We start from the raw sequence: 16,943 nt of genomic DNA on the forward strand, positions 1-16,943 counted from the left end.
CATTCACTACTTTGATCAAAGATTTCCAACTGTTTTGGAACAGAACATACCCAGACTTGACAGGATTCATTCACGTCCCATTACGGCACACCTTGGCTGATTTAGAGTCGTTTCTCAAACGGTTCTAAAACCTAGTTGATGGTGACAGGTAGCAGAATAGAAGACGTGTACTACCATGCTGAAGTGTTTTTTTGTGTGTGTGTATTCACAAAACAACACTTTATCCCATAAATTTTGTAGTTTAGTTTTTCTACCTACTTGTCAACTTCTACATCTATAGTTTCTTCTGTCTTTGGTAGGATATAACCACTTGCTTGAATGCAATTATAAATTATGCATATGCCATAGCCACCTCAAATAACTTTCTGCTCCACAGGTTTCTGGATTTAATAAGGAAAACTATTTGTAGCATCACAAAATTTGTACTTGCATTCTGCAGAAACAAATAATTTCATCTCTTGTATTAAACTTTTGACAGATTACAGTAGCATTCATACTAGCATGAGATGTTTCACCTGTGACGGAATGAACTTCCACAAGCTTTATTTGATCCCAGGAAACAGATGGGAAAAAAATCAAACCATAATTGGAATTAATTGAGTTTTCTGTTTAAAACATCTATTAATACTAACATGCAACTGAATCATTTGTGCAATTTTTTTCCTTCTGCTAATGAAACCAACACATTAAAGCCATCACTTCACTTTCTGTATGTGCAACAAAAAATCTGAACTCAAAAATAAGCGAAACCAACACAGAATGTCAGTCATTTGATCTAAAAGAAAAGTCATGCTTCCTGGAGTGTTACGTCAGTGAACCTTCCATAGCTGCGTGTGTTAAATTTGTCATCCTTGGGCACAATCTTATTACAGTGACTGTTAACATTTGAAGTAGTACTGATGCTTCTGTAGCAGATTGGTATTAAGTAGTGAATGATATCACTAAGGCTCCCATGGTGGATAATAAATACCAGTGAACATTTTGTGTGAGCTAACATTCATCATCAGCTTTCTTAAATAACAAAAATTCAGTAATTTTTAATTTAATCTGCATTTTTTTTCTTTTTTAGCCCATTGCTGCTGAAAGGGAAAGTGCAAAGTAGAATAAAATAACCATCAATAAATGACACTATGAGAGATTCATACCATTCTAGAAAAGTGCTATTTCCTGCAGATATTTCACTTACACCCAACCTGTGATTTTCTGTTTCCCATGGATCCTTCTGACCAGTGTTTGTGCATCTCAGCCGCAACATGGGTCAGTGCAGCTGGTCAGTGCATCTGGTGTCTGGCAGGGGTGTTACCAGTCGAGGCTGGGAGGAGTTAATTGCCCCAGCAACTCATGTCCAAGTGCTCTTTATTTCACTGGTGAGCATCCTGCCTGTTTTCCTTGAAAGAGAGGTGTTCACTTCAGCCAAGGTTGGAACAGGACCAGCAAAGAGGTGGATCATCATTGGTGACCATTCAGACTTGCACTTTAAGATGAAAATTCTTTTCACTCGCCAGTTGTCTTACTCACTGGTCTGCAAGACCATGGCTGAAGCTGGAAGGGCAAAGTAGAGGTCACCAAAGCCAGTTTTGGTGCATTTTAATGCAACTGTTAAGAACAGTACCTGGTTTAAAAAATGAAACATCTGGACAAAAGCTTCATTTGAGGGGCTGCTGGGACCAAAAGTGTAATCTAGCACTTGCACAGACAAGCCAAAGCGTGAGGTCACCCTAGTTAGAGATCGCATTTCTCCATCTGCTTTGTACTGTCCGCTCTTGTCTGGACTGTTCTGATAACATTACCTCTCTGCCCTCCTCTGTTGACTTCCAGTCCGACTTCCCACGACAGCTGAGCGAGATTTTTAAAATCCCCGAGAGATTACATTGCTGGGTAACACCCCTCAGGATCGTCCTCTAGCAGTTAGAATAAAGTTGAGCTCTTCACCATGACTTAGGAAGCCTTTTAAGCTCCCACCCACCTAGCTGGCCCTGCTAGATTTTAAGCTTCCACGTACCTTGCTTGTCTGTCGTCTTCGCCAGTGTGGCTCATGAGAGCCACTCAATATATTTCCTCAAAGGAGTGAATCTGATTTACTTTGAGTCAATGAAAGGAAAAAAGAGGGAGTGTCTTGCTAATCCATGGGGATAAGGAAATCAAGTCTAAATCTCTATGTCCTAAATATTATTTCTATCTCTGACAACAAAGTTGGACAGCAGAATTTATCACAGGACTAAATCCTCCCCATTAGCAAAGGTGCTGTGATGCCTACAGAACATTCTGATGCTGCAGTCTCCCCACCCCTCCTCCACCCACAGAAGTGTGAATTCTGGTGTGTCTATTGTTTCCTCCAACATTAGGTCAGAGATTTTGTTTTATGTACACTTGGCATCCGTGACAAGGAAAGGTGCTTGTCTGGTTGATATGGGGGAAACTGGGACCTGTGATGATGGTGGTGGAGGAATCCTTTGAAGCCACGATTTTGAGATCTTGTGTTCTTACACAACTGCTCTCTGTTGGCTCTCTTTTAAAAACATGCTACCGTTCAATTTTATCATGAATGCCTTTCCAAGGACAGTAAATGGTTTTACACACTATGACATCGTTTCCATGGCAACTAATGTATTTTAGCAAAGAGAGAGACTCTGCTAGAAGTAGGCTAAAAAGGACAAATACAGAAATGGCACAGTGTAAAATGTGGGGCAATGTGTGTGGTAGTAAAGGTGGTTTTTTTTTTTTTTTCTGACTTCTTGTTAGGAAAACCCGTATAACTAGATCTTGGCTTCTTAACTCTTACTAATAAATTTTTTACTGCACCCAACACTCTTTAGTATTTTGCTGACAGAGTTCCTTTAGTTGGTACTTGGATTTTTCATTTATTTGCTTTAACATGTTGTTCATCCCATCAACGTACAAAGATCTGTAACTTCATCCACTTGTGAAGTACGCTGTCCTCACCTCGAGTTCTCCTGGGGAAGCCCCCTCCCTTCTCTGCTGCCCTCGGTTGCATGCAGTGCCTCTTGAGAGGGCTGTCTACATTACCTGTCTCTATAGTGCGTTTCTTAAAAAAATCAAAGCCATTCCAGACAAGCTCTCACCCACCATTCACTCCCATTGCTCACACCCTCTTCCTCTAAGGCTATTATAATTGACCTCTTGTGTTTTTAGAAGCTAAAATGTAGAAGTATTTATTTCAAATCATTCTACAAAACATCAAGCCCCATGTGTGAGCGTTTATGTAAACCCTGGTTTAAAATACGGGGTCGGGTTTACCCTGCTTTATGCATTTGAATGTACTTGGATTTTTGTTGTTGTTGTATGGTAATAAAAACTCCCTTTACACTCTCAAATAAACCCCAAGTGGTGAGCAGATAGCAGTCAATTTCCTGTTTAGTAGAAAGAGAAACGAAGGGATGAATCTTATGACTTAGGAAAATAGCAAACCAGTCTATGGGCTGGATGATAACCTTCATTTATGTCTTGTTGAGCCACATGGTGCATTTTAAAAATTTAAACCAACATTTTAAAATTTGGGTAGTTTTGTATAAAAACTGAGATTTCCAGCTTCCTTTGGGGAAAAAAAAAATTGGAAGGTCTGGCAAAACCAAGCCTGCCTTCCCTCCTGACAGCAGCCTGCCCAGGCAGTGTTGTAGCTGTCCTCTTGGGCTGGGGCCGGGCTCTTCAGCTCATCTAGCCCCATCTCACCTCCTTCATTCATTGGTTTTACCTGCCTGGCCCCTGTGGGTGGTTTAATATGGGACTCTGCTGCACCCTCTCCTCTTACCAATCACAGAGAAAATGACTAGCAGGACTAGGAACAGAACTTGGTTTCCAAGCCAACTGCTTCCTCCCTGGCTGTGGGCCAAAATTCTGTGCTTTAGAGAGTAATTCATAGTGGTGAGAGGCATCATTAGGCGGTAGAGCCTACGCTTTGCACCTTACTGCTTGCAATAGACCCTGTAGTTCATTGTACTGGGTACATCGTTCATATTTGGGATGCCTCCCCTCTTCTCTGCCTCTCTCAGAACCGACAGCATGTGCCGTCAGTTGTGACGGGCAGGATGGAGGTGCTCCACCGGTGTTAACATTTCTATGTGCATAGAGACACTGGCCAGAAGGGTGAAGCTCCATCATCATAACAGGGGCTCCAGAGTTTCCAGATTTTCCAGGAGGTGAATGAATATGTATATAAAAGAAATAAGAATGAAGTAACAGAACAAAGTGTATCGCCGTGGGCTGAGCCCCGTGAGGTCCTCCCAGTGTGGGAGACTCAAGGGTGTTCCCCAGCTACCTTTGCTGTCCTCTCCCAGACTAGCCCCTTCCCTCTGAATTCGTTCAGGGGTCCCCTTGATGTCAGTGTGCTGAAGGTGCCCTTGGGGTGACATTGACTTGTTCCCCAGCGGCGCACTGCCCGGAGCCCCTCCCCGTTTTGAACGTGCACAATCACAGCACCTGTGCTAGGGGTGGGGTGAGATGGACGAGAGGGTTGGAGGTGCTGCCATCCCGGACCTTGTCAGCAGGTTCACCTCTGCAGGGAGACACAGGGGAATGAGCTCATCTGGGGCCAGAATAAATAGCCAGAGGAAAAAGCGGTTTTTTCCCTTGGGGAAATGGGGCAGTGAGGACTACCCAACAACAAATGGCCTTGTCTGAGTGGGGTCCTGTCCCCTTGGGGCTGTTCCAGTTGTGGGGCCCACGGGAGATCATGGTGACCCCGAACGTGGACAGTCCCACACGCTGCATGGTGTGTCTGGGAGCAGCTGTGGGGGCCTCGGGGCGTCCTCTGTGAGAGTGGGCCTGTTCCCGGGCTTCAGGCAGGGAGCCAGGGGCCCCCCTTCTCCAGAGAGCATTGAGGAGCTTCTGTGTGTGCTCTGTATGTGTCTCAGCTTTCTCTGGAATTGTGGCAGAGTCTGGCCCTGCCTGGTCTTTTTTGTGCCCTGGGTCCTAAGTTAAGAATAACCGAAGGAACACTGCCCCTGTTGACACGCCTGATATGGGAGCTGCTATCAAATGGCTATTTTATCCTCAGTTGCCACTGACATCACACCACATACAGCTCTGAGTTCTCACTTTAGTTTTGATTGAATAGAGCTGTAATCATTGGAGCAGAAAGAAGCCATTCAGACGTGAATATGTGAAGACATGTCTAGTAACGTGCAGATGTTTTTTGGAAGGTCAATGAATATTTTAAATCTTTCGCAAGTAGTAAAAAGGTTTGAATTGGGAATAGAGGAGGTTCTGTGGAAGAGAAAAGTATGCCTCATTTCTCTCTCAATCTTCCAATTCTTAAAATAATCAAACAAAAACCCGAATCTTGGGTTCATCGTGGCCTTTCCTTAAATCTATACAAGATGTGATTATGATTCTAATGTATTGAATCTTGGTTTTTCAGTCACATTTTTTATATAAAAGGGAAGCACCGGGTAATGTTAAAAATAACAGCAGAATCTCCAGATTGGCTCTTTGTCATCTATTTATAGCTAAAGACACAGGACTAAACTGAAAGGAGAGGTCATCTTCTGGTGTTATGTGTGTGTGTTGGGTGTGGGTGCACCCGGGTTGATACACCCACCTTCCCCAGCACCCCCCACCTCCCCAGCTCATACGTGCAGGAGACAGCAGGTACGCCTGATTCAGAGCAGTTTCATTTCCTTCATTTCCTTTGGACTTTTCTTCATTAGTCACCTTGCTACCGCCCCCCCACCCTTCACCCCTCCGCCTGCAGAAATGGCACATGTCCCTGTTTTGTTGCAGGCACTGTCCTCAGTGCTGTCCTGGCCACAGGCGAACTGGCATTTGAGCAGGGGAGACAGGGAAACAGGTACTGCGCCCAGTGATGTGGGAACATGGAGGAGAGGAAACCAGTTCTTCATAGAAGTGGGGTCAAAGGGGAACAAGAGTGAAAAGGTGATTTTGTCCTAGGCCCTGTAGGCCAATGAGAAAATTATACTTACCCAGCAGCAGAGTGGAGGAGAGTGGACTGACAATGCCAGTCCAGTGCCAGGAATATGCTGGGAGCTGTATCTGTTTTTCTGCCCTTTCCTGGGTCAGAGGCAGGTTGAAAATACACTGGAAAGTGCAGAAGTGTGTTCCTCTCTGGCTGACTTCTTAACTGGTGTGCCTGTCTCTCCCCATCTGGCCTCTGCCGTAGGTTCCCACCCTTCTCCCACCAGCCTCCCCCTGGAGCATGGCCAAGCCTTTGCCGTTCTCCGAATGTGGCCAGTGCCTCTTTGTCATGTCTGCTTGTTCCTCTGCTGGTCCTGTCCTGTCACAAGGTGTGTGGTAGGTGCCTGTGGGAGTAGATGCCCCCGGGCATTTGGAAATACGAGAGCAGTGGGGGTGGGAGGAATTGCTGTATCAAGAGGAGGCTTGATGTTGAGGGCTTCTCAGTGTTGTTTCTAGAGCTTTCTCTAAAAGTAAAATCTTTGTGTATTCCCCCAAAGATGGATTTGAGGGGATATTAGTAGTGGGGAGTCATCCATTTTTGGCCTGGGCCTCATGCTTTGGCTTCCATTCCTGCAGCTGATCACAGGTCGGTAGCATTTATGGGTCCTCCTTTCCCAATGGGGAATCTGGGTCACTTCAGTCACGTTCTCAAAGCATCAGCAGTGCTTTGGCAGGAAGAGTAAAAGCGTGGAATGTGCTCTACTGCCCACGAGCCCATGGTTGAATACATATATTTTGAAATAGCTATTTAAAATGTCTGTGTAACTAACTACCTGTGCAGATCTGTATCTGTAAATACACACACATGCACATACATTTGGGGAGGGAGGTGTCTATCTTGCCTTAAGTGTTGGAAACTTAAAACTTGGATATTCCAATAATCCAGATTTAGAATAAAGTAACAGAATAATTGGTCAGTTTTTTAAAAATTATCTTTTTAAGATACAGGAGTCATTTCAATACAATGTTACCTCTAGTTCACCTAAGCATTTGATTACCAAAACTTATTTATTCTCAACTTTTCAGAAACAGCTTTTATTTAAGAAACACAGACCTGGTTTTAAAAACAAATTGCTATTGTTCATTCTAAATGGGGTTGCCATGTGAATTTTACTTTTAGGCAATTCTATTTCATCCATCTATATCCTCTTTGAGACAATGGAGCTGGTACCTAAAAATATCTCAGGCTGTGTGTGCTTGCTGGGAGTCTTTGAAGTTAACGCTGTGACATCCTTCTGGTTTCTGGCTGCAGGATGATGCATATATGCATTGTCTTTGTTAATTAACTCCATCTGTCTCGTAAGCTTGAAAAAGAGATTGGATGATGCTTCATACATGTACACATGGATAAGACTCCTTGTGTAGTAGTGAGCCAGCCACTGCATGCAGGGTTTCGATTATCCTGTTGGTACCAGTTGCTAAAGAGCTTGGAGTCAAGGCTCATTCTTTTAGAGTCTGTTGCTGAACTGGGCATCCTGTGCAGTTGCAGTTGTGCTGTATGCATGAGAGAGGTGAGGTTTCCTCACTGCTTTGGGAAAGGGTAATGTTTCTCCAAGTGTTCTTTCTGTAGCAGATGAAGGAATCTTTCACCTTGCAAATTAGAACATCCATTCTGTAATTCAGAATGACAATCTCCCTAAACCTCTTTGGAAGTGTTCAAGAATGGAAGCCAGACTTCTACTGTATAGATGTTCCCTTTGGTGAAAAGTGCTTGTGGTACTGAATTACTCTCTGCTGATTATAGAGAGGCCACTTGAAATTTCTGGACAGGGAGAATTCCCATTTTCTCCTTTTTACAGCTCAGCGGTGTCTAGATCCCCAGTGGGTGAACCAGAAGGAGAGGCATTTAATGCCTGGTGGCATTTGGTGGGACAGGACTGCATGTCTCAGAAGCAAGAGAGAGGTGGGGGGATGTGAGTTGCCGAGGCACAGGCTGTAGCAGCGTGCTCTTTAGCGCTACCCCCTCCAGCCTCTGTGCTGCTCCTCATGCATGTCTGCAGTGAGTTCATGATTTGAATGCCCATCTGCAGAAGACAATATAGGAGTTTCTAATTCTCTTCCCCATGGTCATTTTTTCTTTCCTTCATTCTGAGTCATCTTTGATTAAACAAAACAAAGATATGACTGTTAATTATGCAGTCTTTCAAACAGCACAAAAATTCTCTTTTGTATATGTGGGGGAGGGATGGTTTTGATGGGGATGGTAATTTATGATGGGTGGTATTTTAAACCATGGACCAGGAAGAAAGATGCTAAGAGTCATCTTAGTTTGAGTCTCTGCTAAGATAGGAAAAATCGTTTCTCTTTTTTTTCCTTCAGATTTCTCAAACTTTTCACTTTCTACCCTAACATATTGTCAGCATAATTTCATGTAACCATTTTTATTGTTCTCTTTTAGACACCTTATTAAAACTGAAGCTTTGTTCAAGCAATTAAAATTACAAATAATAAATGAGGTACCATAATATTGGCAGGTTGTAGGCAGAGTGCATGAGCAAATTGGAGATCTGCCTGCTCCTGGCACTTTAAAAATTCATGTTGAAGTGGGCATGGGTGCCATCCGAGTCAGCATCATCTGTGCCAGGGGCTTAACACAGGGTCTAAGGTGATCCTGGGGCCAGACTTCCATGGACAAGTTGTGCAGGCTGGTGAATTGGCAAGCCTCCCGGAGAGGGGAACCCCAGCTGATGGGAAAGCAAGGCCATCCCAGGAAGGCTGTTTTGACAGTGAGGCTCACCCACAGTCAGACAAGACATGGGGCAGATAGGGGCTGGGAACTAAGGGAGGATTTAAGCCGAGAGGTAATTTGAACAAGACCTTGGAGACTCATTTTTCACGTGTCCCAACTATGGATGCCTGTAGGCACCCTGCAGAAGGGGTGTGTGTGTGTGTGTGTGTGTACACACATTCAAGACTTCCACCCCTATTTTTCCTGGCTCTGGAAAGTTCAGATCTCATGCTGGCTTCCTGTGGTGGTACAGGGCCAGGTCTTTCTTTGCAGTTGCAGGCAGGTGTTTGTGGCAACTGTGACTTCACAACAATTGTGTGAATGAGAAAAAAAATTGTGGGCAAATTGATTGCAGCAAATGAAAATTCTATGGTGGTGTTTTGTGGGTGGTTTACAGGCAAAGAGTGCTCAGTTCTCTTCTGATGTCTTTTTTTTTTTTTCTTTTACAGTTTTTTGATGAAGCAGGATGCTGATCTAGACGTGGAAAAAGTAAGTTGGCAAGTTTTGCACTGAGAGCACATGCCTTGTAAATTAGAAAGGGTTTCCCATGGGTCCTAGGACTTGGTCCATTTTGAATTTGGGATTGTGACTCTGAGCCCATAGGTTTCTAAGAGAGAGGCTGAGTTGCAAATGGAGCTGGTATATGAAATAAAAAGTCTTAGCTCACTTAGGGGAACCTGCTGTTTCCCCCCTTCCCTTATTTGTAACACTCGGTTTTGATAATTATGGGAACATACACTTGAGCTCTGGTCTCCCCCGCCCAGGAATAGAACAAAGCAGCTGTCCCATGGCTGCTGCACCTTTGGGGGCTGCTGAGGGATGGGCAGCCCTCCGTCTTCAGATGGGTTTAGGGAGGTGCCTTGTTCATTTGTTGTTGGTCTTCCCCGCTCTCAGATGGCTGCTGCTTTCCGCTGCCCTAGTTGTACCTTTGAATTGCAGTTACTGTGTAACAGGTCATGGTTTCATTCACTTAACATTTTTTTGGTGCCCCCTGGGTGTTACATACCTTGCTGGACTCTGTTGAAACAAAAATGAATGTGACAGCTGAGTACACAGGTAATTATTACACAATATGTTAGAGCTGTGCAGGAGGGGCTGAGGATGGAGGGGTCGGTGGATGTATGGATGGGGAGGGATGTGGAGGAACCATATTTTCATTCTTTCTTCAAATGTTTGCCAAGTCTTTTCCGCCTGTGTTTCTTTTGACTCCTTAAGCAGCCTTGGGTTTCTGTGAAAGGCTGGTCTTAGTCAGGTCTCACCAGTCACCCATAGGACCCCTTCCTGCCTGACTATGCTGCTCAGTCACGTTGCCTTGGGTGTAATTTTTCATTGGTTCCACCTTATCATCCTAAAATGACTTGGGTGTTATTTCTCACATTGAATTTATGTGTAAGAGAGGTTCTTCTCCTGAACTAGAGCCATTCCTTCTGCAGACAATGCATCTTTGTTTTAAATTGGGGAAGTATACTATCTGAAACGTCGTTTGAGAACAATTATGGGCAATCCCTGACCTTTGACCCCATACAGCCCCCCAACCCCAGCTTCTTCAGAATGGTCTGTGATCTCCTTTCAGTCATGGCCTTTTTAGCTCCTACAAGCCAAGGGGACTCAGGGCAATAAAAGGGCTCTAGGCAGGGCCAGGCAGAAGGGAGCCTTTGTAGAACCCCCCTGCACTTAGTCTTGGCTGTGGAAGCCAGGGGTCAGCAGAGGCAGTCCCTTTGGAGGAGAGTAGTGTCAGCTCTCCTGGGCCAGGCCCGGCACACAGCAGCTGGAGCTTACCCCAGGGCGGTGTAGCCCAGGACAACAGAACACCTGTCGGTGAGGTCTGGGAAAGGCCTTGTGCAGCCCAGGCCAAGGTGAATCCTGCAACCACAGGACAGGGAGGTCCAGCTTAGCGGGGACCTCTTTGTGTTCTGAATACAACCCAATGCCAGGCAGAGCAGAGGGCAAAGGGCTGGGGAGCCCTGAGTGGAATGAATTAAATTCTCCCTTCAGCTCTGCTGTTAACTTGCTGTAAGACCTTAGGCAGATCTTGTCTCCTCTCTGGGCCTCATTTTTCTCATCAGTAAAGTGGTCTCTTTTCCAGGACCAAGTAAAATTCTTCATTTTTCCACTTAAAAACACAAAACACCTACTTTTTTTTCACTTTGCGACTTGAGCCTTGTATCAGAAAGGAAAAAGAGCTGTTGGCCACAGTCTCAAGAAAACTTACTGAGGAGGCCCAGTGGGGGCTGCGAGCGCCTGGCAGGTGGGGCCTCGTCGGTTCTACCTCCCGGTTCAGCGCTGGCGCAGTGAGTGTCTGACCGGGCAGTGAACCATGTGACCCACCCTGTCGTGTGGGTTGCGTGTTTGTCAGTGCTAAGGGAGGTCAGAATAAAAGAAGCTAAATGTTGGGTAAGAATGCTTCTTGGGCTGCGTGAGTTGGAGCTGCCCCTCAAGGGCTCTGCCTGCACCCTCTCTGTCAAGTAGTTAATGACCTGAAACACACTTAACTGCCCCAGGGGAGTTCACTATGTTAAAAGCTCTAATTCAAAAGCTCCTGTTCCTGAATCTCTTTCTAATGCTCAGAGAAGGCTGTTGAGTACAGATGTACCAACTGTTCTCTTTGCCTGTTTATGTATCTGCCAAGAAGAATCGAGTCCAGGGTACGCATCCATTGTTTAAGTAAACGATGCCTGTTAGCCAACCCGAGTGAAGAAAAACCACTGATGTCATGGTGTGTTTTTTTTTTGCTAATGGATTTTTGAGTTTTCTCTTTCAGTTGAACATTTTTGTAAAGACAGAACTATGAAAGGAAAATTAGCTTAATTTTGACATGTCAAAGCTCAAAGATAAATCGGCATACCTTCTGTAATTATTAATTATTGTCTGTAGTTTGTTAGACTTCCGTATATACTGAGTGCTTTTATATGTGTCACACTTGTTACAACAGCCTTTTGAGGAGACCGTGTCCCTGACCGTGAGTTGCTCAAGGCACCACAGTAGTGATAGCAAGGATTCTAATCATATCTGTCTGGTCCAGAGCCTTGTATTTCCCATACTCCATCCTACCATGGAATTGATACAATATTTGAGACAGTATATTTGTCGCCTTTTAAAGAAATTTTTTGAGTTAATAATAAGAAAAAGCAATGTTGCTTTCTAGAGAGGTCTTCCTTGACACTCTCCCTCCCAACCCGGGTGGGGTTGCCCTACCACCAAGCACTTCTTCAAAACTTCCATTGCTCTTGTAGAGTTATTTGTACAATGGCCGTCTAACATCTGTGTTAGACGTCTAACATTGAAATGTAAGCTTTGTCGGGTCTGAATCCTTCGTGTGCTAGGCCTGGAGCCTGCCCCTAGTGTGCCCTCTTAAAATGTTGAATGCCGCATGATCAAACTGGGGGATAGTGCGAACCAATGAAAGCCACCTTAGTAGGTAGAAAAGTAGAAAACCTTACTGTTTACCCCAGAAATGTTTCTCTTCTCCATCTGCGGGTTTTATCTGTGGAAACCATGCTTGTTAATAGCATTATATGGAGATAAGGCAAGCATTCCTTGGCTTTCTTGCCAAAAGTAAAGTTTCAAGCAGACCAATGAATAGATAATTCTTAAGAACAAAGTAATCTGGGCAAGCAGAGGGAGTCTGAAGATAAACGAGGGACAAGCGGTAAGAACACAAGAGAAACATTAAACATTTTTTTCACAGAATCTTCTAGAATTGTTGAAGGATATACTTCAGAGGTTGGTTTCCATAAATCACTGATTTATTTAAATAAGGGTGTATCTTCTAAAAGGGAAATCCACCCTCAACTGAATTTTAAGGAATGCATAATTTTGTTTTTATGTCGGAAAAACAAAAATGCACTTTTTAAAATAAAAAGCTGATAAAATTGTCGTCTTACTTAGTAATTTAAATCATGGTTTAAATGGATTTGATTAAAATAACATCTGCTTTGGTCATAAGTACTCTCAAAGGCCTGAGAAGAAAGGTCTGATTTTCATGTACCCTGCATGGCCTTTGTCTAGCATGATGAAGGGATTTTAGCGCCTGCCTTGAGAGAGGCGCCTGTCATATCTGTATTTTCAGTGAGACCAGGAATTCCTGTATTGCTACTACAACTGTTCGCAGGGTTTAGATGGCTGCCTCTGGCCACACACGTGGCCAAAATACTACTGTCTATTTGATAGACACAAAACCACCTCAAAGAAAATTGTCATTCAGAAAGAAAAGTAAATTAAAAAATTACCACCTGCTTTAAAGTTGTTTCCTTTTTCTCAGTGAATTCCTTGAACTGTGTAGTCTGTAAATGTGGAATGTACTTAGAAGCTACTCCATTTTTCAGTCTTTCTTTTGTTTTAATAAGTCCCAAGAGAAATGATAAAAAATATCCTAGATTCTTATTGTGGGGCAGATAGTCTTGTGAAACAATCTGGTTCTAAACAGTGAAGGGTTCAAAATTCAAGACTGCATTAGGAACCAAGCTTTAAATCTGTGTGTACGTGATTCCTACGCAGCTGGTTGAGAGAAGGAAAAATTAATGCTTGTAAGATTTTTCTTTAGTGGAGGGAATAGGATTTCCAGGGGTCAGAAGATCAGCAAGGCTTATCTGGGATGTGCGAAGGCTTGTGAATGCTGGTCACTGGGAAGGCATGAGGATGTGTCTCCAGTGGGAGCATGGTGGGGCGTTGGTGTTGGGGTGCACCGCCTCGCTGACTACGCTGGTTGCTATGAGAAGAGAGAAAGGCAGGGAGGGAAGAACAGCGTGAGCAGGACTCCCTGCCGTCTGTGGAAGCCACTGCCTCCTGAATGGAGGGGAGGGCTCACCAAGTGCTTGTGGGTCCTTTAGGCCCTCTCTGATACGCGCACTTAGAGCTGCCAGCCCCAGGATCAGTAGGATGCCCAGTTAGCTTCCATTCTCCCTGCCCCTTGCCCTAACCCTACATGTAGACTGCCCCATTCTACTGGTGACCGGGCATTGGGACGGACCAGCCTCTGCTTCACTGAGTAAAGGAAAAGACCAGGCTTCACACAGCCTGCTTTCCTGGTGACTGGGGATCAAAAAAAGGGAATGGCTTTGGGTTGGGTTAGGGGAGGGTTGTGTGTGTTTAGGAGCAAGGAGCTTGTGCAGAGTTGTGTTTGATGGAAGAGCAAAAACATTTTTAGTCCCAGACCAAAAACAGTTGTTATACATCACCCATAATAATGGACCAACTTTCTTTCACATCAATCTCTGGATTGTAAAACTACATGCTGCTGTTGTCCGAGAAGGAAAAAACATGCCCTCTGCCAATTCAAATTTCCAAGAGAGTAAAATATCCCTCGTTCTAGCTACTATAAACTCAGGCAGGTCTCCGTGGCAGTTGGAAGAACTACAGATAACACTGTAACGTCGTGATTCAAGGAAAGAGTTGAAAAATTGAGGATAGATTGTCTAGTCCTGGACACAGAACAGTTAATTCATTCTTTCCTTGAACATTAATGAACTCTGGCAGAGGGGTGGGCAACCACTGTTAGGCCACATGTCATCTTATTCTGTTGTCCCATTTTACACATGAGGAGAATGGAGCTCAACAGAAGTGAAATGATTTACCCAAGGACTAGAATCTAGGAAGTAGCAAGATCTAAAACAGGTCTCAGACCTGGCACGCCCTTCCCTCTTCACTGCAGGGTGGATGCGCTCTTGTACTGAAGCTTAGAGGAGCAGATGACAGCGGGTCATCAGCAGCCTCATGGCGCTGAACTGGGGATTTTATACACACCTTTCATTTTCTGTTCACTGAACTGAGAAGGACTTTCTTCTTGATGTAGGTTTTCAAATAGTAATGATGTTTTTATCAAGGAGACATCAGAAACCTCAAAGGGGAACTGTCTCTTGAAACCTGACCTGGCCCCGCTAGGTGGTCCCCTCAGTGACAGCCTGGGAGAGACTTTCAGAAATGGGGTTCTGCGTGGAGTCTGGGGAGGCCTTTGGGACCCTCATTCTCTTTCCATGGCCAGTTCCTCGGCTCGGGGATCATTTTATTGTATTCCTCATCTCAGTGGCATTCATCAGTCTCCCCAAGCTGGATGTCACCAGGCGAGGTGGGGAGAAACGCTCCCACATTACAATAGAGTCAGGATGAGCTCCCACCTACTCCGGAGGCTCCCTCCTGTGGCCCTGAGTGCTGCATCATCCTGATGGCAACCAGGCCTGCTGGGTGGAGGTGGGAATCATTTGGTTGTCTGCCTTGCATAGACTTACTGTCTGCTGACTTTGTGTGTGAAGGAGAGATTATTAGTAAACTGTGTGTGACAAATGGTTTAAAAGATGCTTATGTCACTGCCCCAAACACTTTTTTTTTTAAATGGAGGTACTGGGGTTTGAACCCAGGACCTCGTGCATGCTAAGCACACACTCTACCACTGAGTTATACCCCCCAGCCCCAAACACTTTTAAAAGCAGAGCTGCACTTGTTCTGAGACTGGTATGGAATAGTCCATACAAACACACAAACATTCAAGCTTTTCCCTTAAAGAAGATTATTACTGCCCATTTTTGGCCAACAACAAAATTCTATTTAAACAGAAAACCTTCCATAATAGGTTGCTGTGGCTGTCGTAACAGATGACCACAAACTTGGTGTCTTAAAACAACAGAGATTTATTCTCTCATGGTTTTAGAGTCAGGATCCAATGTCAAGATGTCACCAGGAATGCATTCCCTGCAGAGGCCTTGGGGGAAATCTGTTGCTTGCATCATCTCTTTCAGGTTTTGGTGACCACAGGCGTTCCTTGGTTTGTGGCCGCATCACTCCAATCCCTGCCTCCACTTCCGTGTTACCTTCTCCCTGTGTCTCTATCCAGTCTCCCTCTGCACTGCTCTTCGAAGGATACCTGTGATGGCTCTTAGAGCCCCCAGGTCATCTAGGATTAGCTCCTCCTCTAGAGGTCCTTAACTTGATGACATCACAGCATGCCTTGTAAAGTAATCTTCACCGATTGCAGGGATTAGGAAGGGACTGTCTTAGGAAGGTGTGGACACTTTTCTGCCTCCCACATCTCTCTGGGAATTTCTGTATTTTTCATTTCCTGAAACATAAAGCCTGTGACCATTTATCTCACAGGTTACTTTAGTGAATTTAATTTTCCTAGATGATGCCACTTGGACCACCTAGGAACCAACCTTGTCTTCTAGGCCTCCCAATAAGCAAGGCCGTTTCAGACTGGGGTGAAGTAAGGATGAAGAATTCTGGGCTCTAGGCGTGGGGAGGGGGCTGTGAAAGCAGATCCTCCCGTGTGAGGGGGAAATAGGCTAGAGAGGCAGGGTCAGCGAGTCAGGAAGGGAGACTTGTGCCCCAGCCCCTCCTCTGCAGACCCTCAAGCTGTTTCTCATAGTGTAGAAGTCTCTAGGCTTTTCTTCATGTGAGAGCTCTTCAGCACCTGACGCCCCATCCCTGCAAATCCTCCTTTCCTAGACCAACAGCCCTGGTTCTTAGAAATATTCTCATGTTACCTGATGTCAGGAATTTTGGTTTTCTGGTTACTTCCTCCTGGAGGCATTCCCTTGATGCCATTGTCTCTTTAAGAGCATGGCACTAAAAAAGAATGACCCTACCATTTTTAAAAGTGGTTTTGGGGGAAAAAAATTACAAATACAAAAAATTTAAAAATTAAAAAAAATAAAAGCATGGCACTCAGACATGAGCAATACTTCAGAGATGGCTCTGCCAGTGTCGAGTAAGGACTCTACACCTAAGACAATTAGGTCTTGTGAAAGGCATGTGTTTTCTGTATCATTAAATGTTTATATCAGTGCATCTCTGATTCAGCTGCTCTCTCACCTGCAGCTTGTACTGGGCTTGTATTCAATACAGATCCTTAAGACTTTAAGATAGGAGTTGTTTTAAACCCATCCCCTTTGCCCCTGTCACATAGAAGAGCTGAGTTTCTTGTCAGTAGCAGGATGGGATCACCCTGGGATCCAGAATACAGTCCAGACAGGAATCCACAGAACAGACAGATCCGTGGGCTGGGGCACGTGAACGGGGACACACGAGCAGCAGACTGTAACAGGAGACAGTGAGGACAACTGGTAAGGAAAGCATAGCACTGGGGAAATCCTTCCGTAGGGGTCAGTCTAGGTGGACAGATGTTTGGCAGCAGAACAGTCTGGCTGAGCAGGTCAAGGGCCTGATGTAGAAGAGCTGGGTGCAGAGGAATCAGTTACAGAATCAACTGCAGAAAGAGGGTGGGGCCCAGGACGGGAGCCTGAGCCCAGAGAGTGAAAGGAAAACCCCAGTCTGAAGGCAGAGTCATAAAATT

General features: G+C 44.8%; 1 protein-coding gene and 1 non-coding gene across 5 annotated transcripts in view; one reads left to right on the plus strand and one right to left on the minus strand.

Annotated features, from left to right (window-relative positions):
• The window catches only part of FYN (FYN proto-oncogene, Src family tyrosine kinase), a 199,821-nt gene that overhangs the window by 17,315 nt on the left and 165,563 nt on the right, over window positions 1-16,943 (plus strand). For all 4 annotated transcript variants that reach the window (XM_074368473.1, XM_074368474.1, XM_074368472.1 and 1 more), the window contains exon 2: window positions 9,109-9,148. The gene's annotated coding sequence lies outside the window, so the exon portion shown is untranslated. The remainder of the gene's footprint in view (window positions 1-9,108; window positions 9,149-16,943) is intronic.
• TRNAA-AGC (transfer RNA alanine (anticodon AGC)) lies at window positions 14,988-15,059 on the minus strand. The gene has a single exon. It is a non-coding gene; the product is annotated as a tRNA-Ala (tRNA).

The sequence above is a fragment of the Camelus bactrianus genome, chromosome 8, assembly GCF_048773025.1.
Source record: "Camelus bactrianus isolate YW-2024 breed Bactrian camel chromosome 8, ASM4877302v1, whole genome shotgun sequence".
NCBI classification, from domain to species: domain Eukaryota; kingdom Metazoa; phylum Chordata; class Mammalia; order Artiodactyla; family Camelidae; genus Camelus; species Camelus bactrianus.